The sequence below is a fragment of the Tachypleus tridentatus genome, chromosome 9 (assembly GCF_004210375.1).
Source record: "Tachypleus tridentatus isolate NWPU-2018 chromosome 9, ASM421037v1, whole genome shotgun sequence".
Lineage (NCBI taxonomy): Eukaryota > Metazoa > Arthropoda > Merostomata > Xiphosura > Limulidae > Tachypleus > Tachypleus tridentatus.
Window position 1 is genome coordinate 162,726,759 of NC_134833.1, and position 27,524 is coordinate 162,754,282.

Below are 27,524 nucleotides of genomic sequence, written 5' to 3' on the forward strand. Positions count from 1 at the left end.
TGTATATATATTTACTTTACTAACAGTTTATAATCTAACAGTTTTAGTGTGTAAACACGTATGTATATATTTACTTTACTACAGTTTATAATCTAACAGTTTTAGTGTGTAAACACGTATGTATATATTTACTTTACTAACAGTTTATAATCTAACAGTTTTAGTGTGTAAACACGTATGTATATATTTACTTTACTACAGTTTATAATCTAACAGTTTTAGTGTGTAAACACGTATGTATATATTTACTTTACTACAGTTTATAATCTAACAGTTTTAGTGTGTAAACACGTATGTATATATTTACTTTACTACAGTTTATAATCTAACAGTTTTAGTGTGTAAACACGTATGTATATATTTACTTTACTACAGTTTATAATCTAACAGTTTTAGTGTGTAAACACGTATGTATATATTTACTTTACTACAGTTTATAATCTAACAGTTTTAGTGTGTAAACACGTATGTATATATTTACTTTACTACAGTTTATAATCTAACAGTTTTAGTGTGTAAACACGTATGTATATATTTACTTTACTACAGTTTATAATCTAACAGTTTTAGTGTGTAAACACGTATGTATATATTTACTTTACAACAGTTTATAATCTAACAGTTTTAGTGTGTAAACACGTATGTATATATTTACTTTACTACAGTTTATAATCTAACAGTTTTAGTGTGTAAACACGTATGTATATATTTACTTTACTACACTTTATAATCTAACAGTTTTAGTGTGTAAACACGTATGTATATATTTACTTTACTATAATCTAACAGTTTTAGTGTGTAAACACGTATGTAATATTTACTTTATAATCTAACAGTTTTAGTGTGTAAACACGTATGTATATATTTACTTTACTTTACAGTTTATAATCTAACAGTTTTAGTGTGTAAACACGTATGTATATATTTACTTTACTACAGTTTATAATTTACAGTTTTAGTGTGTAAACACGTCTTTAACAGTTTATAATCTAACAGTTTTAGTGTAAACACGTATGTATATATTTACTTTACTACAGTTTATAATCTAACAGTTTTAGTGTGTAAACACGTATGTATATATTTACTTTTTACTACAGTTTATAATCTAACAGTTTTAGTTTATAATCTAACAGTTTTAATCTAACAGTTTTAGTGTAAACACGTATGTATATATTTACTTTACTACACTTTATAATCTAACAGTTTTAGTGTGTAAACACGTATGTATATATTTACTTTACTACACTTTATAATCTAACAGTTTTAGTGTGTAAACACGTATGTATATATTTACTTTACTACAGTTTATAATCTAACAGTTTTAGTGTGTAAACACGTATGTATATATTTACTTTACTAACAGTTTATAATCTAACAGTTTTAGTGTGTAAACACGTATGTATATATTTACTTTACTAACAGTTTATAATCTAACAGTTTTAGTGTGTAAACACGTATGTATATATTTACTTTACTACAGTTTATAATCTAACAGTTTTAGTGTGTAAACACGTATGTATATATTTACTTTACTACAGTTTATAATCTAACAGTTTTAGTGTGTAAACACGTATGTATATATTTACTTTACTACAGTTTATAATCTAACAGTTTTAGTGTGTAAACACGTATGTATATATTTACTTTACTACAGTTTATAATCTAACAGTTTTAGTGTGTAAACACGTATGTATATATTTATTTACTTTACTACACTTTATAATCTAACAGTTTTAGTGTGTAAACACGTATGTATATATTTACTTTACTACAGTTTATAATCTAACAGTTTTAGTGTGTAAACACGTATGTATATATTTACTTTACTACAGTTTATAATCTAACAGTTTTAGTGTGTAAACACGTATGTATATATTTACTTTACTACAGTTTATAATCTAACAGTTTTAGTGTGTAAACACGTATGTATATATTTACTTTACAACAGTTTATAATCTAACAGTTTTAGTGTGTAAACACGTATGTATATATTTACTTTACTACAGTTTATAATCTAACAGTTTTAGTGTGTAAACACGTATGTATATATTTACTTTACTACAGTTTATAATCTAACAGTTTTAGTGTGTAAACACGTATGTATATATTTACTTTTACTAACAGTTTATAATCTAACAGTTTTAGTGTGTAAACACGTGTGTATATACTTACTTTACTAAGTTTGTAATCTAACGCTTTAAGTGTGTAAACACGTGTGTATATATTTACTTTACGACAGTTTGTAATCTAACGCTTTAAGTGTGTAAACACGTATGTTTATAATCTAACAGTTTTAGTGTGTAAACACGTTTATAATCTAACAGTTTTAGTGTGTAAACTACACAACAGTTTATAATCTAACAGTTTTAGTGTGTAAACACGTATGTATATATTTACTTTACTACAGTTTATAATCTAACAGTTTTAGTGTGTAAACACGTATGTATATATTTACTTTACAACAGTTTATAATCTAACAGTTTTAGTGTGTAAACACGTATGTATATATTTACTTTACTACAGTTTATAATCTAACAGTTTTAGTGTGTAAACACGTATGTATATATTTACTTTACTACAGTTTATAATCTAACAGTTTTAGTGTGTAAACACGTATGTATATATTTACTTTACTACAGTTTATAATCTAACAGTTTTAGTGTGTAAACACGTATGTATATATTTACTTTACTACAGTTTATAATCTAACAGTTTTAGTGTGTAAACACGTATGTATATATTTACACTACAACAGTTTATAATCTAACAGTTTTAGTGTGTAAACACGTGTGTATATATTTACTTTACTACAGTTTATAATCTAACAGTTTTAGTGTGTAAACACGTAATATATTTACTTTACTACAGTTTATAATCTAACAGTTTTATGTATATATTTACTTTACACGTTTTAGTGTGTAAACATATGTATATATTTACTTTACTACAGTTTATAATCTAACAGTTTTAGTGTGTAAACACGTATGTATATATTTACTTTACTACAGTTTATAATCTAACAGTTTTAGTGTGTAAACACGTATGTATATATTTACTTTACTACAGTTTATAATCTAACAGTTTTAGTGTGTAAACACGTATGTATATATTTACTTTACTACAGTTTATAATCTAACAGTTTTAGTGTGTAAACACGTATGTATATATTTACTTTACTACAGTTTATAATCTAACAGTTTTAGTGTGTAAACACGTATGTATATATTTACTTTACTACAGTTTATAATCTAACAGTTTTAGTGTGTAAACACGTATGTATATATTTACTTTACTACAGTTTATAATCTAACAGTTTTAGTGTGTAAACACGTATGTATATATTTACTTTACTACAGTTTATAATCTAACAGTTTTAGTGTGTAAACACGTATGTATATATTTACTTTACTACAGTTTATAATCTAACAGTTTTAGTGTGTAAACACGTATGTATATATTTACTTTACTACAGTTTATAATCTAACAGTTTTAGTGTGTAAACACGTATGTATATATTTACTTTACAACAGTTTATAATCTAACAGTTTTATCTATAATCTAACAGTTTTAGTGTGTAAACACGTATGTATATATTTACTTTACTACAGTTTATAATCTAACAGTTTTAGTGTGTAAACACGTATGTATATATTTACTTTACTACAGTTTATAATCTAACAGTTTTAGTGTGTAAACACGTATGTATATATTTACTTTACTACAGTTTATAATCTAACAGTTTTAGTGTGTAAACACGTATGTATATATTTACTTTACTACAGTTTATAATCTAACAGTTTTAGTGTGTAAACACGTATGTATATATTTACTTTACTACAGTTTATAATCTAACAGTTTTAGTGTGTAAACACGTATGTATATATTTACTTTAAGCGTTTTGTAAGTGTGTGTTTTCGTATAGCAAAGCCACAGCGGGCTATCTGCTGAGCCCACCGAGGTGAATCAAACTTCTGATATTAGCGTTGTAAATCCGTAGATTTACCGCTGTACCGGTAGGGGTCTGAGTTTGGTAAGACAGCAAGTGTTGTTGGTGAAACGTGAAGCGATGCTAGAACTTCTGATTGGACTAGACAGAAGGTATGAATCTTTTCTTATGAGAAGAAGCATTTCGTCTTCATTTGTTTTTCTTGACATTTTGACTTCAATAACATGTCGTCAGATGTATTTACAAATCAGTTATTGTTTGTTGTTGTTATTAAACACAAAGCTTCACAACGAGGTTCTGGTATGGCCATCGGTAATACAAGGATGAACGAAGCCCTTATAAGAGAAGAGAACTGGTGGATTAAAACCCAAGTGGTTCTAGTACGACGCTAAATAAAATCGAGTGACCTTGAAGTTTACTCTTGCAAGGTCACCCTTTCATGCTTGTCGTAGGTGGTACGTATATGTATATATATATATAAATTTAACCGTGTTGGCCATTCATTCAGGATCATGGACTATTTGGACAACAAAGACATTTCAATTTAGGGAAAATTGATATTTCATTTCCCTTGGACCAACAACTAGAATATCTTCAGTTTTATGTTGGTCACACAGCAATGGTTCTTTGTTTGTTTGTTTTGAATTTTGGGCAAATTTACACGAGGGCTATCTGCGCTAGCTGTCCCTAATTTTGCATTGCAATACTAGAAGGAAGGCACCTCGTCATCACAACCCACCGCCAACTCTTGAGCTACTCTAGTGGGATTGACCGTCACGTTATAACGTCCCCATGGCTGAAAGGGTGAGCGTGTTTGGTGTAACCGGTATTCGAACCCTCGACCCTCAGGTTACGAGTCGAGTGCCTTAACCACCTGGCCATGCCAGGCTATTATTTGTTGAAGTTATTGAAAGCTACTTGAGGGGTACCTCGGACAGTCGTTCCTAATTTTAAAGTGATAAACTAGAGGGAAGGTAACTTGTCAATACCACCTACCGCAAAATTGTAGGTTTCTCTTATCAAACAGAGGAGTTTGTACGTCATTCATAGAACGTAACCATGGCTCCAAAGTGCAGAGCGTGATTCATTTATTTTATTTTTACTGTAACGGAACATTAAATTCCAATTTTCTGAATGTTGTGTATCTCTAATATGTCACGAAAATTCTTAATTCTTGTTTGTTTGTTTTGATTAGCACACAGCATATCTCAACCTAGGTAGCACAATATCTCACCGCCTAGTCGTGATTAGCACAGAGCATATCCCAACCTAGGTAACACAATATCTCACCGCCTAGTCGTGATTAGCACAGAGCATATCTCAACCTAGATAACACAATATCTCACCGCCTAGTCGTGATTAGAACAGAGCATATCTCAACCTAGGTAGCACAATATCTCACCGCCTAGTCGTGATAGAACCGCCATTTTTCGTGATTAGCACAGAGCATATCCCAACCTAGAACTTCACCGCCTAGTCGTGATAGAACCGCCATTTTTGTAGCACATGACTTCACAACATATTACGATGTGAAGAGTTTGTGATGTAAGATACAAATTATTTGTTTTATTATACCGTATATTAAATATTAGTAATCTGAATTCACCTGCCATTATGCACAAGAACAGATGAAGCCGGTATTTTCCTACGATATGTTTTTGTGTTTTTTTTTTAAATTTCGCGCAAAGCTACACGAGGGCTATCTGTGCTAGCCGTCCCTAATTTTGCAGTGTAAGCCTAGAGGGAAGACAGCTAGTCATCGCTATCCACCGCCAACTCTTGGGCTACTCTTTTACCAACAAATAGTGGGATTGACTGTAACATTATAACGCCCCCACGGATGAAAGGGCAAGCATGTTTGGTGCGACGGGGATTCGAACCTGCGACCCGCGGATTACGAGTCGAACGCCTAAACCCACCTGTCCAGGCCGCACCCTACAATATGTATATCACCGTGATTCGTCTTCACCTATCTTTATTGATGCTTCGACTTCTATAACTTTGCTTTTCTCCTGTTATTAATCACACAGATACACAATTGGCTATCCGTTGTATGCCCACCACAGATAGCACAACCCAAATGTTAGGGTTAGTAGACGTCAGACTTATCGTAGAGCCACAGCTGCTTGCGATGGACACAGCGCAAGTAACCCACCATGAAACAAAGACAACGACTTTAGAATACTTTATATATATCACCACATAATGCGCTATAAGACAAATTTTGTTATCTAGATTCACCGCTGAACCACCAAGAGGCTTATTTATTATTTCATTAAATGATTTATCTCATCAGTTTTTGAGGAGTATAAGCTATTTATTGTCACATAAGTTATTGAAAAATGAACTTGCGAACTGTTTCTTGTAGTTGGTGCAGTTAGTATACTACTACGTTTAAATTAATTGGTTGGTTGTTTTTCAGAGCAAAGCCTCGTTGGGCTGTCTGCTATTATCCACTGTGGGCAGTTGAACTCCGTATTCTAGCGTTGTAGGTCCGTAAACTTGGCCATTGAAAAGGTCATTAAGAAGTGATGTTCTGTTTGTGATGTTTCACGTTATTCTCACAAGGTGGAACTTTATTTTAAAACCCGAGCCTTCGTTACATGTGTATGCACACACACTTGAAGATATATATTCTTTGGTGTAAAGGAAGGTAAACTTGTGGTCTGGAGTGGCCAAATAGGTTACGTGCCAATACTTACAATCAAGGGTACATGATTTCTATGTTGTTACTGTAATAGAATTGGCAGTCAGATTCAACTATTAAGAGTAGCCAAAGAGGTGGTGGTGATTGCTGTTCACTAGCTGTTGTTTTTTTAGTGTATAATTTGAAAATTAGATACGAATATGCGTGGACTTGAGATAAATGTAAATAACATTTAATTAATTCAAGCAAATAAACGAAATTATTATAAAAATTTATTATGATGCTAAAGGCTAAGATGTTTTCACATCTGGAATGTAGAATTTTCATAATGGTGCTATTATTTGAACTTAATGACGCTGGAAAAAAGTTACATGGATCAATTTGGGACGCCAGGACCAACCAGAAGAGGATTAACAGCAAGTCGTACCCTAGCCGAGGTAAGCAAATTTACGAGCACAAAATTCAGTGGCAAAAACCATCCACGTGTGTAAGGCAACAGTAGTAAACACAATAAAGAATTTTCTTCTGGAAAGGCGGCACAAGTCATGCGGGCTTATGGGAAAGCATTCAAGAAGGAGGGGTGTTTTTTAAACATGACAGTATTTTATCTTTTTCGACACAGACTATGCTTCAGAGCTATTATAAACATGTACGGTCGTCAGGCAAGCCATGACTGAACGTGACGATATAAATTGTAATGATATTATGAAGCTACAAAGTTCTTTCAAGATAATCTATTTGTGATATTATTACTTACGCAGACAAAGAACAGAAACATATTTTATTCCTTTAACCGCCAATGAAACCTGTCTTTAAAAATCTGTGGAGTCTGTTTCACTCCACCCATGCTTATCATGGCAAGGTGGTTAGGGTGCTCGACTCGTATTCTGAGTGTCACGGTTTCGAAGCCCCTCATGACATCAAACATGCTCGCCCCTTCAGCCGTGGGGGTGTTATAACGTAACTATCAACCCCACTATTCGTTGGTAAAAGAATAGCCCAAGAGTTGGCGGTGAGTTGTGATGATAAGCTGCCTTCCTCTGGTCTTACACTGCTAAATTAGGGACGGCTAGCGCTGATAGCCCTCGTGTAGCTTTGCGCGAAATTCAAAAACAAATCAAACCATACTCTATGAAAAAAAAAAAGACGAACATCCACGCATCAAGTCAACTCGCACCATCCACCACGTGCTAAACACGGGATCATTATTGCCAACTTAAAACAACTGAAATAAACAAGAGCTAAGTTGGACTTACCCTGATAAGTACATTGTAGAGCTTTTAGAAAAGATTTTTGCAAGTGCAGTTGGACAAATTCAAACAAGTCTTCACGGAATGAAGATGCCATCTGAACTCTTTGTTGATGAACTCTTCTGTAAACGTTTACGTAAAATTATCCAGAAAAAAAACGATTAAAAAGTCATGGTTCTCACTAAAATAATTACTTTGTGTATTCGGCTTCTAATGAGAATAATTATTTAAAAATCAAAATACATTCATGCCATCAAGAATCTTGATTATATAGATGTCTTTATTGAATGTTTTCTAATGATAGTAGAGACGAACTTAATACGTGCTTAATAAATGTTAAGATCGAAACTTAACTGAGGTATTGTTATTTTTCTGCCGCGGTAAAATGGCTCATAGAACGGCTCTAAGTTTTTTGTTTTTGAAGTGCAAACTCTTAGATCATTGCTCAATCTTTTGACTCATTTGAGCTCTAATTACAATTGCGGCTATTAAGGATTCCCTCTTGTTTGTTGTTGCCAAACCTTAGTTAACAATTCACTTGGTACTATTTTCCGTTTTATGTAAAAGTTTCAGTTATCTCGCTGATTCCGTCTGTTCTTAAGTCAATATTCGTATATTCATCGCAAAATGAATGTTTCGTACGAAACTGTTTGTTTGTTTGTTTTTGAATTTCGCACAAAGCTACTCGAGGGCTATCTGTGTTAGCCGTCCTTAATTTAGCAGTGTAAGACTAGAGAGAAGGCAGCTAGCCACCACCACCCACCGCTAACTCTTGGGCTACTCTTTTACCAACGAATAGTGGGATTAACCGTAACATTATAACGCCCCCACGGCTGAAAGGGCGAGCATGTTTGGCGCTTCGGGGATGCAAACCCGCGACCCTCAGATTACGAGTCGCACGCCTTAACACGCTTGGCCATGCCGGGCTCGTACGAAACTACTCGAGGGATATCCGTGCTAATCGTTCATAGTTTTGAAGTAATAGACTTGGGGGGGGGATGCAGTTAGTTAAATCTCGATAAAATCTTTACCAACGAGTAAAGCGATTGACCGTTACACGCTCTCACGGCCGAAAGAATAAGCATATTTGGTGACGGGTTTGGATCCCGCGACTCGTTGGTTGCGAGGAGAGCGCCCTAACCACCAGGCCCCTGGTGAATGAACGTATCTGTATTCCTATTTTAGGTTTAGTTATAATAAAATAGTAGATAAATAATTCTACTTCACTCACACGATGCTACAAGTAGAGTCATCTACGCGAACTGATTAGGCATAGACTCGCCTGGCTTGTTTTGCAAGTAGTACTTAGAAACATGGTAAAGTATGAAAAGACCATTCAAAAGGCAGGTGTATATGTGCGCAATAAAAATAGTTCCTTCACGTTAGGGAAACGCTGTGAGTGACAGCAGGAATTGAATGTCGGAGAGGATTTAGGGGGCGTCTTGTAATCGTTGCGCCAGTAGTAATAAAGCAAAGTGGGGGACGGTGCATATAGTAACGCGAAATGGAAAGAATTTTAATTACGTTTTTTCTGTCATTCTCTAAGGAAGTAAAGATACTGTTACCGGAATACCCTGTTGGCTCAGCGTCAAGCTTGAGAGCTTTTAACGCTATATTATCTAGACAATTGTGTAGTTAAGAACATAACACCTTAACAATAAATAAACAATTATCGCGGGTATATTTTTCCAAGATCCGGAGTCTAGGAGTGAAAAGGAAGGCAATATTAATTGTTTTATTAAAGATTAAACTAAACTTGTATTAAAATATAAAAAATATATAAATAATAATAAAAAATATTAAATTATTTTGAACACTTTGTGAGAAAGTAGGACCGTCATAAGTGGGAAGGGACCATTGACATGTTGAAATACAGACTCTTCAGAAATATATAGATAGATGTCGCTGTTACATTTAAATACAGAACTCCTCAGAAATATATAGGTAGGCATCACTATTACATTGAATACGGAACTTAGGTTTCTAACCAAATCAGTTCACACTTGTCACGGTTTCATTAACTGGCTGAAGTTTTGAAACCATATTCTTTACGGTTTCGCAAATTACTTGAGATTTTTGAACATACAATTAAACCACGCCCTGTAAGGTTTCATTAAATCTCTGATATTTTAAAACCAAACTAGATCACGGAGTTCGGAGTTTCTTTAACTAGCCTGGCTTTATAAACAAAGAATACACTACTGCCCTCTGGAGGCGATGTATCGCAGCAAAGACCTGTCGTTGTTCGAGCAGAATAGTAACAGAATTTTTAAGGCAAGAGCGGTGAGATAAATCCTTGAGACAATGGTATACGCTTCTGTAAGTAAAGATTCTGTTCTACCTTTCTGATTGATCAACATGTATTATATCGTGACAAGTGCTATTTTCACCGTTATGGCTGTCAATGATCAGGTAATGAATTTCTCAAGTTTCTGTTCACAGTAAACCAGTTCCCGTGATTCGACGTAACGTGTCGTATTTGTCACAGCATACACTACTGATGTATAAATATGTATATACATACGTAGGTACTGATGTGCTTGGAACTATTTTTCCAAACCGTACTAATCTCACTTTTATGTTGCAAAAGGATTATTGCGCGGACTAATATCAAACATTTAACTGACGTTCAGAGTGAACAGTGAACTGAGGATTGTTTCTGTGAACCCAATATTAATTACCACACACAAAAAACAACAGCAAAAACAGACAAAACGAGCAAATACACCGATGTTTCTTCAAGATGAAAACAGGACAATAAAGGTAAAAATCTAACAGCTAAATCACAATAACCTAAATTAAAAATTTTGAATTGTTTAAGTTTGTATCCGATGGCAAACTACGCAACTAATACACCATTACTCCTGGTTTACTATTCCTTGAAGTTTATTAAATTTTATGAAATTAAATATGGGTATTTAGCATTTAGAATGATTTGTATAATATTTAAGTTTCAAGAATTCTGTATTTTTAAAAGTTTAAATTTTTCTCATTACGTGATAGTTTTCGTTCGATTACTTGTTCTCTCACTTTTCTAATAGTTTCAAAAATATAGAGTTCTATTGAAAATAAAACAACAAGTGAAAAATACCGACTAATCATACGTGCTAGAGATAGTTCATTTTGATTTCTCTACTAATACTCAATGTGTTTACGACGAATAAACGTAGAGTTGTTAGTGGTGTGAGTGTAAGAAACAAATGTAATTATTGTTGTGGTCATAACGAAGAAGCACATCTAGTGTTGCTCGCTTGTTTATGATGAATGTATATTAGTAACATTCATTGTTAGTTAGGAGTTGTTGTAGAGAAAAACTGCTGTGTAGAAACTTGCTTTGCGCCCTCTACCTATCAATGTTGATTCTTTACTTGCTGTGAAAGCACAAAGCTGCACAGTCGGCTATCTGTGTTGCGCCTACTGCGGGCATCGGAACACTGTTTTAGCGTTATCGGCCTTTAGGTTTGCTGCTGTGCCGCTCGGGACGGGGAGACACACAGATTTTGAGACCATTGAAAATGCTTCCAGGTTTTTCGGAACACAAGTTCTGAGTTCCGTTGTACGGTAACCTAATATTCTTCCAGTGCACGGTTTATTTTTCTTTTCAAGGGGTGTTCCTGTTGATGACAAAAGATGTGGAACGACCCCTCATCAAGGAACAGAGGTTTTCTGTGTTCTGTTTGTTGATGTTTAACATGCATATAAGTGCATACATACTTGTAGAAAATAAAGCACGTTCTACAGTGATCTCGAGCTTCTATTTTTCAGATCACTTGCTAAAGATTTATTTTCCATGTACACTTATTTTTAACTTCCGCGCTCAATTAAATGCCCTAATTGACTCCGATAATATGATATGTACTATACTGTTTGTTGTTGTTTTTAGTATGAACTAAATAAGAAAGTGTGTGATTTTCAACTTAAAATATCTCTATTTAACATTAATTATAACTGTGGTGTTCCAGGTAGCTGACATATGTCTGGCTAGTTCGTTTTTACATTTTAAATTAACATTAAATATAACTGTGGTGTTCCAGGTAGCTGAGATATGTCTGGCTAGTTCGTTACTTACATTTTAAATTAACATTAAATATAACTGTGGTGTTCCAGGTAGCTGACATATGTCTGGCTAGTTCGTTACTTACATTTTAAATTAACATTAAATATAACTGTGGTATTCCGGGTAGCTGACATATATCTGGCTAGTTCGTTACTTACATTTTAAATTAACATTAAATATAACTGTGGTGTTCCGGGTAGCTGACATATATCTGGCTAGTTCGTTACTTACATTTTAAATTAACATTAAATATAACTGTGGTGTTCCGGGTAGCTGACATATATCTGGCTAGTTCGTTACTTACATTTTAAATTAACATTAAATATAACTGTGGTGTTCCGGGTAGCTGACATATGTCTGGCTACTTTGTTACTTACATTTTAATTAACATTAAATATAACTGTGGTGTTCCGGGTAGCTGACATATATCTGGCTACTTTGTTACTTACATTTTAAATTAACATTACATACAACTGTGGTGTTCCGGGTAGCTGACATATATCTGGCTACTTTGTTACTTACATTTTAAATTAACATTAAATATAACTGTGGTGTTCCAGGTAGCTGACATATGTCTGGCTAGTTCGTTACTTACATTTTAAATTAACATTAAATATAACTGTGGTGTTCCAGGTAGGTGACATATCTCTGGCTAGTTCGTTACTTACATTTTAAATTAACGTTAAATATAACTGTGGTGTTCCAGGTAGCTGACATATATCTGGCTAGTTCGTTACTTACATTTTAAAGGCAGATTTATTTAATTAAAATAATAGCCATGCCAAAGTTGTGTACAAACTGTCTAGTTACTCTAAAAGTATGAAAGAAACGTAATTGATATATTAGGTTGAGGAATAATTCGTGAGCGTTTTTAAATAATTTCATTCAAGCATTACATGCAAGACTATACAATACTTCAATGCATGAACACATTACACCCAAAACATTTATTATGATACTTTATTTCATGTAATACCTAGGTATATAGTATGCATTGTTTTAAACGAAATTGCAAGAAATTAAATGCGAAAAGCAGATGGTGTCGAAAATGCTCGATTTTGTCCACTTGACATTCCATTTAATGAGCTGAAAATGAAAGCAAAAATTAAAGACATATGAAAATCAAACACACCATCTATTAGAGCAAAAAGTTATCTACCAAATGACATGAAATATTTTGGGAAAGCGTTTCATTTATGAATATATTTTGTTAACTTGAAAAAACGCTCATGAATTATTCCTCAACCCAATATAAACATAAATGAAATCGATAAACATGATGAACAAACACGTGCATTGTTATTGCGGAAATTATAACATTTAAGCAACGAATAGTGGGATTGACCGTACATAAAACACCCCCACACCCCCACGGCTGAAAGAGCGAGCATGTTTGGGTGTGATGGAGATTCGAACCTGAGACCCTCAGATTACGAGTCGAACGCCTTAATCCACCTAGCCATGCCCGGCCGTATAAGTAGACGTACACAAAAGATGATACGTAAGTAACGTATATTTATGACATCAGTGAACCTTTAGAACAAAAGTGCTGTATTCAGTTCTTACATTAACACTTGCAAAGTTTAAATAAACAGTAAACTGGAAGGTTAATGAATGGATCAAATACGAATATTAATTCAAAAACTGGCTAATCGTGTTTGTACATCTATTTAAAATCACTTTTGATATTGTATCATTTCTAGCGTGTTTGGCCTGGCATGGCCAAGCGCGTAAGGCGTGCAACTCGTAATCCGAGGGTCGTGGGTTCGCGCCCGCGTCGCGCTAAACATGCTCACCCTCCCAGCCGTGGGGGTGTATAATGTGACGGTCAATCCCACTATTCGTTGGTAAAAGAGTAGCCCAAGAGTTGGCGGTGGGTGGTGATGACTAGCTGCCTTCCCTCTAGTCTTACACTGCAAAATTAGGGACGGCTAGCACAGATAGCCCTCGAGTAGCTTTGTGCGAAATTCCAAAACAAACAAACAAATTTCTAGCGTGATGTACCACACAAGAATTTTTTAATTCGATTTGAAATTTCATAGGCTTGTGACAACCGAGATGTTTTTTTACAAACAACAAAAAATATGCACGTTGAGAAATCAAATTGTTTTATCGGTGTTACAATAGACTTTACTGATAAAAATACATTATTACAATAGTATTAAGTAATCAGTGTATTAACATTGTATATCCGTCTTTGATTCATCATTCACTAATTAGTTTCTATTTGTTTTGCATTCACTTTTAAAACAATAGTTGAAGTTATTCAATGAACTACATTATTATTGTAAAAATATTTCTGTATGTTCATAACGAAACAGACAACGGTCGTTTACGAATCTTGCTTTAAATGCTGGTGTGAATTTGCCTCAAGTAAAAAAAAAAGTAAACATTAGCACAAGGTGGTCGAAACAGACGTCGAGGTTCTGGAAACCGCTGTTTAGAAGTAATAAATGTGTGTGTTTTTCTTTTAGCAAAGCCACATCGGGCTATCTGCTGAGCCCACCGAGGGGAATCAAACCCCAGATTTTAGCGTTATAAATCCGTAGACTTATCACTGTGCCAGCGGAGGGCAGCAATAAATGACCGACTCAAAACGTTTGATTGGACATCGGGTCACAAACAGAGCGGAAAGGGCACAGCTCGTGATCGTATTGCTGATTTTAACAAGTTTGAGTTGTTTAAGGACAATGATGAAATGGAGAACAGTGTTGTAGTTCAATCACATTAAAGCAGAAGGTTGGTGCAGCATCTACGTCACCGTTGTGTGCGTATGATTTTATGTATAATCGATGGCACCCTGACTGCTGACAAGTACAGGCACTTTCTGATTCATTATTCTATTCCCACAGGAACGCGAGTCGTCTGGCGAGATTTACCTTCAGTAAGACAGTGATGGAAAATGTGGTAAAACACTATCTTGGTGATACACGGGTGGTGGAACACTAATATGAGCATTCCTGAGGCTGCGCGGAGTCTGGGAAAATCTGAAAATATCGAGGTCTGCTGACTAACTTTGCTGAATTGTGCGGAATAATACATGTAACTTTGTGCAAGATTCCACAATCGTACAGTAATAAAAATGTATGGTAGTTTGAATACTATAGTGTATTATACAACTTATTCACTACACTCTTCTATTTACCTTGTTAATGTTTTGTACCTCTAATAAATTCACTGTGTTGTTCCATTTACTCTCTGTTTGGGGCCCGGCATGGCCAAGCGTGTTGAGGCGTTCGACTCGTAATCCGAGGGTCGCGGGTTCGAATCCCGGTCGCACCAAACATGTTCGTCCTTTCAGCCGTGGGGCGTTATAATGTGACAGTGAATCCCACCATTCGTTGGTAAAAGAGTAACCCAAGAGCTGGCGGAGGGTGGTGATGACTAGCTGCCTTCCCTCTGGTCTTACACTGCTAAGTTAGGGACGGCTAGCACAGATAGCCCTCGAGTAGCTTTGCGCGAAATTCAAAAAACAAACAAACTCTTTGTTGCGTTTTTTTTAGCTATATTATATAGTTTCTGGACGTAAGACGGTCGAATATTAAATCACAAAACATATACTGAATACCTTAAAGTTACGTATCTATGTTTGTATTTGCAATAAACAACAACAAACAAACATGGGTGCAAAGTGGAATAAATAAATATAGGTAGAATAAGAGAAATATCTAAAAATGAGAAAAAAACGACACAAAGCACGTTTAATAATCAAAAGAACAACTTTTCTTGCTATGATAATTCTTTGTTATTTCCAGATATTATACACCACAATATGTTTACTGTATTTGTAACGATCGTGTATAGAAATTTCAGAACCAGACCACCACCTCAACATCAAAAAGTTCGTAAAGGGGGAGGACAGACAATGACAGGATAGAACCCCCCCTCTCCAGTGGCACAGCAGTGTGTCTGCACCACTGCTAGAAACCGGGTTTCGATAGTCGTGGTGGGTAGCGTACAGACAGCCCATTGTGTAGCTTTGTAATTTATTCTAAACAAACAAATAAACATACAGGATGGAAATTCCAATTAACAGAAGACACATCACACTGGCCCGGCATGGCCAGGTGAGTTAAGGCGTTCAACTAGTAATCTCAGGGTCGCGGGTTCGAATCCCAGTCGCACCAAACATGCCTACCTTTTTAGCCGTGTGGTGTTATCATGTTCGGTCAATCTCACTATTCGTTGGTAAAAGAGTAACCCAAAAGTTGGCGGTGGGGGGTGATGACCAGCTGCCTTCCCTCTAGTCTTACACTGCTAAATTAGGGGCGGCTAGCGCAGATAGCCCTCGAGTAGCTTTGGGCGAAATTCAAAAACAAACAAACAAACACATCACACTGAAAAAAAAAAAGACAGACGCTCTGTTGCAAGATGCAACGTCACAACTAGATGTGACATAAATCAGTAATCACTGATTACGTTGGTTCGTTAGTTGTATTTATTTGTATTGTTTAAGTATAGAAGAAAGTACCGTACATAGGTGAATCTGTGGTAATTTGATTGGCTAAAACCCTAATGTTCGTCTTACGGCCACACACACGCAGTTCCATCATGTCACGCGCTGTTGAAGACCCATGACAAGAAAACGACGACTTCTTGGTTTTGTCAGTATTAATTGGTTGTGATGTTATATAGCGGGAACTACTCTCCATCATCGGGAAGCAAATCCACATTTTCCCTTTCTTGTAGGCAGAGAAGTATATGTGCTGTAAATGTAATTAGTAGGGCCTGACTAACTAACTGAGATTTTAAAACCCACGTGGATCGTGTTTCTTGTTCTCCGCAAGTTTTTGTTGTGAATGGTTGTTTGAATTGTTAATGGAAAGAAGGAAACATACTCTAAGAACTAAGGGGTCAACTCTTTATCTCAGTTGGTATAGCGGTCGTTTGATGAACTAGAAGTGTCGAGTCCTCATTTGATTCCCGTAAATACGACCGAGCACTTCGTTTTTCAGGAGGGTTTGTTTGTTTGTTTTTGAATTTCGCACAACGCTACTCGAGGGCTATCTGTGCTAGCCGTCCCTAATTTAGCAGTGTGAAACTAGAGGGAAGGAAGCTAGTCATCACCACCCACCGCCAACTCTTGGGCTACTCTTTTACCAACGAATAGTGGGATTGACCGTCACTATATAACGCCCCCACGGCTGAAAGGGCGAGCATGTTTGGCGCGACCGGGATGCGAACCCGCGACCCTCAGATTACGAATCGAACACCTTAACACGCTTGGCCATGCCGGGCCATTTTCAGGAGGGTTAAATTCTCCTTAAAGGAAGAGCTGGGAGGCTCCATCTGAAACTACAATCTAGGTGATTTGAAGAAGCAGAAACCTTTATTTTAAATTCGTTAGAATGAAATTATTATATGTCGTATGGAGATGTGAGACACAAGTCTACGTTACAGTTAGATCATTGCACACATCTTGTAGGTTTCACTATATCAGTTGCTTAATTTCCGTACAAAACATCTACACAGAAATGACCAAGTTTTTTGTGGGTTATTTCTGGCCCTAACTGCTATTTTTTCTTTTTTAAAAAACACTACTCTTATGAACCTGAAAAGGCTTAGCTCCTAATATCTAAACCTGGAAGTTGTTGCTGTCGTCCTGTTCCCATTGTCTAAGCCTAAGTAGAAAAAGTTCGTCAACAGATTGTTGTCGTAAGCGCCTGATTTTCTTGCTTTTAAAAGTTATTGTAACAACTTTATCAGACCTCTAATTTATCTGTTTGTATAGACGAGACGAGATCTTTTGTCTCTCGTCAGTATGTGATTCAGGCCCGGCATGGCCAGGCAATTAGGGCGTTCGACTCGTAATCTAAGGGTCTCGGGTTCAAATCCCTTTCGTATCAAACATGCTCGCCCTTTCAGCCGTGGGGACGTTATAATGTGACGGTCATTCCCATTATTCGTTGGTGAAAGAGTAGCCAAAGAGTTGGCGGTGGGTGGTGATGACCAGCTGTCTTCCCTCTACTAAATTAGGGACGCCTAGTACAGTTAGCCCTCGTGTAGCTTTGTGCGAAATTCAAACCAATCGAACAAAGAGCATGTAATTCTGTCTGACAGCATGCATATCAGACGGAACCACGTGACTCTCATTGTCTTTCAGGTTATACATATAATAATTATCAATAACTGATCAAAGCAAGATACACAGTTCAGAACTAAAAATAAGTCCACTAAATAATGTAGATAATTTGATACGTAGGCATAGCTACATCAGCCAGGTGGCAGCACTGCCTACATGGTATCTTGAATACCTCCTTAATAGGTCATTAGAACTTTATAATATTATAAAGTCTGCGTAATGACTGAGTCACAAGTTCTGATATTGTCTGTTAATATGATGGTAAAACGTTTCAATTTGTTATTATTATGTTTCTTCTTTATTACATTATAACTTAGAAACCAAAACATCAACACATTTATCTAAGGTTACATAGTTTCAAATGGAATATCCGATTTTATAACTATTACTAACCGCTGGCAATCACAGTAACCATAATTCTAATATAAACGATGTTATCATTACCTCTTGAAGTTTGCTTTCTTACAGTAGTTTGTTGTTCTTCCAAGAAACGTAAGTACAGGGTGAAACAGGAATTGCTAGCCAGTAATAAATAAATTACACTACGTAACAAAATTTTTACTGTCTCTTGTTCCTGGACAGAAAGTGTTATTTCCCAATTATTTATGATTAAAGTAAATGAAAAAGACCTATTTTTCTCTTCAAACTTTGTTTTTATGATCTGAGAGCGTACAACGAAAACATGATGGGAGACTATATTTGGGGTTGATACGTGAAAGTGATTTACATTACAGTCGCAAATCTCGAAAAACTACTCACTTCTAAACATTTTTGTATGACTTTAGTATAAATACATGTAAATCTTGATTCATACGTTGTTTTATTCAGACCTTATATAAATGAAAATGTGCAGATTTGTCCGTTTCTACATATAAAATAGGTTAATTTATAAACTTTATTATCCAGGTCACAAAAGCAAAGTTTGAAGGGAATAATGGCCATTTTCTGTACTTTTACAACATAAGCAGTTATGAAATAACACATTCTATTCAGGAACAAAATTAGTGTTATATTTATTATAATAAATATAATAGTTTGAACCTCACTGCATTTAGATTATAGATATGTCCTTCCTATGTTTATTAAAACACTGCATTAAAAAGAAACAAACAAATAAATAAAAATATTTAACAACAGGAAGGAAATGTACGGATGGCTAATATAAGTCTTTCAAGAACGTTGGAAACAAGATGGTAAGGATGGCACTTGTAACATCTCTATAAACCCCATCTCTACTATTTTATTTACACTGTTTTATATAATTAATATTAGCCATTCGTACATCTACTTTCCTTTTCCAAAATATGTTTTCCATATCTGTGTATGTGTACAAAACATCTAATCATAAGAATGTAGTTAACTCGTCAGTGAGTATCTTCTGTGCTACTGATGTTGGTACTCGACAGTATATGGTTTAGTCTGGCCCTAAGTATCATTGGTGCGTTAACGATTAACGTTGTAAGACATTATCAACATTATCAACCGGCATGGCCAGGTGGTTAAGGCACTCGACTCGTAATCCGAGGGCCGCGGGTTCGAATCCCCGTCCCACCAAACATGCTCGACCTTTCAGCCGTGGGGCGTTATAATGCGACGGTCAATCACACTATTCGTTGGTAAAAGAGTAGCCCAAGAGTTGGCGGTGGGTGGTGATGACTAGCTGCCTTCCCTCTAGTCTTACACTGCTAAATTAGGGACAACTAGCGCAGATAGTACTCGTGTAGCTTAGCGCGAAATACAACAAACTAACTAACAATGACTGTACTGTTTTTTATACACCATCGATTACAGAACGCCTTGTCGAACACCAGCAATCACTCTAAGGTGGTTGTCCAGACATTAGCAGTGACTGTACGGCTGTCCATATAGAATATTATAACATTAACAAATTAACGTCATTGTTTATTAAATGTGAATATTCATTAAAGTGTTACTGAATTTTAATGTGAAATTAGGAGAGAGAAAATCCATAATTTATGCTTGCATGAATCCACTCAACTGTTAAATAGATATATATGTATTTAACTGAAACGTTAAGATTAAACAAATCCATCTCTCAGTGGATGAGACATAATAATTTGAGGACCAGAAATAAACTTACTTTCAAGAATCGCCTGGAATTTAGGATAACCGAGGTTTCAAAGTAAACGTCATACATGAATCAAGAGATGTCTAGAATACTGTGGGGAACCAAGTCGAATGATCCCCCCTACCTCTCCACACACAAGACGCTTTCTCCTTCAATATTATCATTTCATTTTAACTAGTCCCCTGCTGGCACAGCGGAAAGTTTTCAGACTTACAATGCTAAAATCAGGGGTTCGATTCCCCTCGGTGGACACAGTAGGTAACCCGATGTGGCTTTGATATAAGAAAACAGACACATCATTTTAACCATTTAGGAAATATTTCATTTGTTTTGTTGTTAAGCACAACTTTGTAATATCGTAGTAATAGAACCATGGATTTTAACGTTATGAGCCCGGAAACATAGCCCTGATCCGTATATGAGAATGGGCTAGTACTGTTTCGATGTTTTGTTTTTGTGTTTTCTTTTTTTTTTCGCTCAAAGGTACACGAGGGCTATCTGTGCTAGCCGTTCCTAATTTAGCAGTGTAAGACTAGAAGGAAGTCATCACGACCCACCGCCAACTCTTGGGCTACTCTTTCACCAACAAATAATGGGATTGACCGTCAAATTATAACTCCCCCACGGCTGAAATGGCGAGCATGTTTGGTGCGCCCAGGATTCGAACCCGCGACCCTGATATTACAAGTCGAACGCCTTAACCCACCTGGCCATGCCGGGCCCTATTTCGATGGACTAGTAACATTAAAATCGCGTTACGTGTTTTTTGTTTTGGAAGCTGCAGTTTGCGGTTACATACTAAATGTAACTCTTTCTATTCGACTGTATTTATGGCTAGAAATCAGTGCAATATTTCATATGCTGAACCCCAAAGGAAAAACCAAACAACCTAATATTAATTAAATACAAAACGATTATAGATAAAATCTGTAAAAAGTAAAGGCCTAAGATCTAGAGAGTTCGAAATTGTTTATTTGAGGAGTACACTTTTTTTTCTGAGCATCTTTCGAGGGGTTAAATTGATGTTGTTAGGGCTGAAAAATATAAAGCTAAGCCTCCTTACTTGTGTATGACTTCAGATCCCACGCTCTACTGCAAACTCTAAAAGGGCTGTTACCAACGGCTTAAAAGTCACGTGCTTCAACTTATAAGCAGAAACGTGATACCTCGTACTTTATAATGAAGACGACATGCCCTCGCTTCTTCGCAGTTATCCAGGGTTTCTCCACCTTTATGTGTGTGCACATACATACACAAACACATGTGTGATATCTTATTTCGTCACATAAAATATATTTTAACGTTTTAAATCGATAGGTCTCTTTACACGTGTGTTATTTTAGTGTTTATGATTAATGAGTGATTTTTATGAGCACACTAAATTCGACAGACATAAACTTTATTGTTTATTAACACTACTCTTGTGCGAATAGATTTGCCGCTTATTTACAAGTTAATCAGTTCAATGACCTCATATATTCACAAACTATGCATGCATTTAAGTCTGCATATTAAATAATTTTAATAGACTGTAAAACCAAGAACTTATTGATTAAAAGCAAAGTTCTTGTCAAATTGCTACAACCGCCATATCCCCGCGACGAAGCCTTTCACTCTAATACCAGTGGTCATCAGACCAGCACAACTTTATAGTTTGAAAAGGAATGCTTACATTTCTGTTTTTTTTACCTTTACTCGTCTCCAACCTAAAGGCCGATACCAAACTCTAGACTCAAAATGAATGTCTTGTTTCGAAAGCTTTGTCATGCGCAGTGAGTTTGCAATGCTGATAAAGGTATTACAAATAAGAAGAGAAATAAGTTTGTGATAAATCAGATAATATTACAGAATATTATAGGTCACATGTAGAGATCTGTGACAGAATATTATAGGTCACATGCAGAGATCTGTGACAGAATATTATAGGTCACATGTAGAGATCTGTGACAGAATATTATTGGTCACATACAGAGATCTGTGACAGAATATTATTGGTCACATACAGAGATCTGTGACAGAATATTATTGGTCACATGCAGAGATCTGTGACAGAATATTATAGGTCACATGTAGATATCTGTAACAGAATATTATAGGTCACATGTAGAGATCTGTGATAGACTATTATAGGTCACATGTAGAGATCTGTGACAGAATATTATAGGTCACATGTAGAGATCTGTGACAGAATATTATAGGTCACATGCAGAGATCTGTGACAGAATATTATGGGTCACATGTAGAAATCTGTGACAGAATATTATAAGTCACATGCAGAGATCTGTGACAGAATATTATGGGTCACATGCAGAGATTTGTGACAGAATATTATGGGTCACATGTAGAGATCTGTGACAGAATATTATAGGTCACATGCAGAGATCTGTGAAAGAATATTATAGGTCACATGCAGAGATCTGTATTATAGGTCACATGTAGACAGAATATTATAGGTCACATGTAGAGATCTGTGACAGAATATTATAGGTCACATGTAGAGATCTGTGACAGAATATTATTGGTCACATACAGAGATCTGTGACAGAATATTATGGGTCACATGTAAGGATCTATGACAGAATATTATGGGTCACATGTAGAGATCTGTGACAGAATATTATAGGTCACATGCAGAGATCTGTGACAGAATATTATAGGTCACATGTAGAGATCTGTGACAGAATATTATAGGTCACATGCAGAGATCTGTGACAGAATATTATAGGTCACATGCAGAGATCTGTGACAGAATATTATAGGTCACATGCAGAGATCTGTGACAGAATATTATGGGTCACATGTAGAGATCTGTGACAGAATATTATAGGTCACATGCAGAGATCTGTGACAGAATATTATAGGTCACATGCAGAAATCTGTGACAGAATATTATAGGTCACATGCAGAGATCTGTGACAGAATATTATAGGTCACATGCAGAGATCTGTGACAGAATATTATGGGTCACATGTAGAAATCTGTGACAGAATATTATAAGTCACATGCAGAGATCTGTGACAGAATATTATGGGTCACATGTAGAGACCTGTGTTGTTTTCTTTGTTGTTTAGTGTTGTGTTGTTAGTTAAACAGTTTTTCAACTGACTGTTTAGTGTAATGATGTTCTAAGTTTGTGTACGTACACATTTTTTAATGAGCATAAACAGTCGCCGTGTTGATGTTTGCGTAAAGTCTCGGATAATTTATCTTTTTAGGATATTCTGGACTAGTATACCGCCTTCCAATCTTGGAGTTCGCTTGTCTAAGTTTATGGAAACATGCCCATCATAAAAAATCGAGACACTGAAGATAGCCAGTTTTCCGCCCTTGTGCCTTTTCCCACATACGTCATTCTGACAGAAAGTCAACTCTGACAGCCGTCATCGGTCACGGCTGCCTCCTGTTTCTCGTCTTTAGTTTCTGTTGCCTTAGACAGAGACCTTTAGTCGCTTCCAGAGTTGGGTTGGAAACCCGAAATACAAACGATATATATACTTCTCCATTTCCATCAGCCTTTCGCACGCAAGAAACCCTAATTATCCCGACCGCGTCTCGTTCGAATCGCTTCTTCCTCTGGCTTCAAAGCGCCGCCCCTTTAGTCAATAGATTAGATAACTTGTTACACTAAAGATATATATCATTCTCTTGTTCTTACCTCTATGGCGAGATAAGTTCCGGCTTCACGTGCATCAGAAGAAAAACGCGCCAAGGAGTGGAGAGGCTTAATAACTAATCATGGTTCCAGCCATACCTTCCCACCCACACACCCCCAGCTGTTGAAACTATATTGACCTGTCCTGAAAACGAAATACTTATTGTTGTGCGCAGCTCTAGTTATATATTGTAGGTTTATCACGTGAGTTTATAAATTAATTATTTCTTGACATTTAGATTTAGCACGTGTTTTATCAAGTTTCACTTCATATTTGAGTTAGAAGTTTTTATTAAACTTTGTACTAAATTTTTAGGAGTTTCCTTTATGAATGAATTACTGCTCTTATTTTCGTGTAGAAATTAATTGATGGTTATAGAAAGCAAATACTGAACCGTACAGCGCGGTGAAAATATTGTTTGACTTAGTTGGGTTAAAGCTTTAATTAAACTTTTCATCCGGCTGTTCTCAAAATATAAGATTCAATTAGCAGTTTCATTTTACTATAAAAAAACAAACAAACCAACATGTCTGACAGCTAAATCAAATTATGCTTTTGAGTGTATTCTAAAGATATTCTGGGCATGCTCTAACACACACAGGTGTATTCTGGCTCTATAAATTATCGATATTTGACAGAACCAGTGTATCAGATCTATGATTAAGGCGAATTAGAACTCGTATTTTAGATATAAACTACGATGAGGGTAAATGGAATTCGGTGACACTTGAATTATATCATTAAATGACGTATCTTGACGAAGTTTGTTTTCGTTTACCGCCCGGATGTTTGCCAAAGTGCTAATATCCACGTGCTAGGGTAAAGTACGTGTTTTTATTCAGGCTAATATGGATAATATTGAGGACCACTTATTTAGCAGCGCGATTTACCATAATAATGGCACGTCGTCTTTTGACATTCCTCCAGTTGTTTCTATATCAACACCGGCCCGGCATGGCAAGGTAGTTAAGGCACTCGGCTCGTAATCTGAAGATCGCAGGTTCGAATCCCTATCACACCAAAGATGCTGGCCCTTTCAGCCGTGGAGGCGTTATAATGTAACGGTTAATTCCACTATTCCTTGGTAAAAAAATAACCCAAGTGTTGGCGGTGGGTGGTGATGACTAGCTGCCTTCCCTCTCGTTTTACACTGCTAAATTAGGGACGGCTAGCGCAGATAGCCCTCGTGTAGCTTTGCGCGAAATTATATAAAAATAAAATGTGTGAAAAGTAAGCTTGTGAGTCGCTTCAGGCCAAATAAGAACAGAGCTAGCTAGAATTCCCTTTAAGTGAAGTGCAGCTGCGTATCAACATAAAATGAATTCGCTCGTGGTGGACCGGGATCATCGATCAAGTATTCAGTTCCAAACCAGATAGAAGGCTCATTATAGTTTGGAACTTTGTAAAACTCTCGTATATAAATTCTTTTAAATAACTATTTGAAGTAAGCGTTATTATAAACTGTATCGTGTATTAAAACATGTTGGTGATAAGAAACAAAGTTACGTGTGTAAACCTTGTTGGCAAATATAGGTTTGATATCCTGTTAAGACATTAATAGAGTACTGTTTCATTATAAGCACAAATGTCATTTTATAAGTATTGCCACCAAAGGGATTCTCTACCTTAGAGAAAATCATTTATCAACTAACTGATATTACTCTGACGATGTTTCTAACCTCTGGTATCAACTGATAGTTCTCTACTGATATCGATTACTTCTGGTATGAACTGCTACCACTCACGTTTATATCGAGTCATAACCGTATGGCCACTCGCTTTAATGCGTTTCTCGTGTCTATTGGAGCTGACCCTCTGAATCCCGCCTTTCTGTTTCATTTTCGATCCGCCAGTGATCCAGCAACCAATAACAAATTGTCTTCTGTTAGGCATGCTTGCAGAAGCCTATCACAGACGGTATAACAGAGCGCTTTTGAACAAGCCTATAATAGACTAGGTAACGAAAACGTTATTTGTTAATAAATACGGCCTTACGAGATAACTTGTATTAGGTCCCATATTCTATGAGCTTGTTCAAGAATTACACCTTAAAACTGAGGTCCATCCGACAAATGTCATTTTACCATAGTGTTAACAGTTATGCTAGGTTTCTCTCTTCGGCAAATATAAATAATAATGGGAACTGTTTGTTTTTGGATTTCGTGCAAAGCTACACGAGGGCTAACTGTGCTAGTTGTCCCTAATTATACAGTGTAAGACGCTACACGAGGGCTAACTGTGCTAGTTGTCCCTAATTATACAGTGTAAGACGCTACACTAGGGCTAACTGTGCTAGTTGTCCCTAATTATACAGTGTAAGACGCTACACTAGGGCTAACTTTGCTAATTGTCCCTAATTATGCAGTGTAAGACGCTACACTAGGGCTAACTGTGCTAGTTGTCCCTAATTATACAGTGTAAGACGCTACACGAGGGCTATCTGTGCTAGTTGTCCCTAATTATACAGTGTAAGACGCTACACGAGGGCTAACTGTGCTAGTTGTCCCTAATTATACAGTGTAAGACGCTACACGAGGGCTAACTGTGCTAATTGTCCCTAATTATACAGTGTAAAACACTACACGAGGGCTATCTGTGCTAGTTGTCCCTAATTATACAGTGTAAGACGCTACACGAGGGCTAACTGTGCTAGTTGTCCCTAATTATACAGTGTACAACACTACACGAGGGCTATCTGTGCTAGTTGTCCCTAATTATACAGTGTAAGATGCTACACGAGGGCTAACTGTGCTAATTGTCCCTAATTATACAGTGTACAACACTACACGAGGGCTATCTGTGCTAGATGTCCCTAATTATACAGTGTAAGACGCTACACGAGGGCTATCTGTGCTAGTTGTCTCTAATTATACAGTGTAAGACGCTACACGAGGGCTAACTGTGCTAGTTGTCCTTAATTATACAGTGTAAGACACTACACAGAGGCTAAATGTGCTACTTGTCCCTAATTATGCAGTGTAAGACGCTACACGAGGGCTAACTGTGCTACTTGTCCCTAATTATACAGTGTAAGACGCTACACGAAGGCTAACTGTGCTAGTTGTTCCTAATTATCCAGTGTAAGACGCGACACGAGGGCTAACTGTGCTAGTTGTCCCTAATTATACAGTGTAAGACGCTACACGAGGGATAACTGTGCTAGTTGTCCCTAATTATACAGTGTAAGACGCTACACGAGGGCTAACTGTGCTAGTTGTCCCTAATTATACAGTGTAAGACTAGAGGGAAAGCAGCTAGTCATCACCACCACTGCCAACTCTTGCGCTACTATTTTACCAACGAATAGTGAGATTGATCGTAAAATTATAACGCCACCACGGCTGAAAGGGGCTAGTGTTTGGTGTGACGAAGATTCGAAACAGCGACCCTCAGATTACGAGTGGAGCGTCCTAACCACCTGGTCAGGAAGAGAACCAATACAGAAACTTTTGCGATTCTACCTTTGTATAATAACTCCCTCTTTCTAACAACATCTATCTCACCATAATGATGTGTCTGCAGCCTTACAACGCTAGAGACCCCGTTTTGATACCAGGTTTGTGCTTAACTTCAAACAAGCAAACAAACAACGTATAGTTCATCAGCTCCAAGCGAAGTTTTAATGACGTGAAATCGCTTGACCCGGATGGTTCAGAGGTAAACTCGAGAGCTTATAGTTCTAAAAATCGGGGTTTGATCCATCCTGCGGACACAGGATATATAATTTGTTGAAGTCAATAGACGCTTAAAACAAATGAAATAATAAAAAATACCATACCGTTATCACATACTGATAAATC

At 36.2% G+C, this 27,524-nt stretch overlaps 1 long non-coding RNA gene across 1 annotated transcript in view; it reads left to right on the plus strand.

Annotated features, from left to right (window-relative positions):
- LOC143226833 (uncharacterized) overlaps nucleotides 1-14,999 on the plus strand; it is a 47,165-nt gene extending 32,166 nt beyond the window's left edge. The window contains exon 2 of the long non-coding RNA XR_013014766.1: nucleotides 14,753-14,999. This is a non-coding gene — a long non-coding RNA (uncharacterized LOC143226833). The remainder of the gene's footprint in view (nucleotides 1-14,752) is intronic.
- Nucleotides 15,000-27,524: the final 12,525 nt, after the last annotated feature.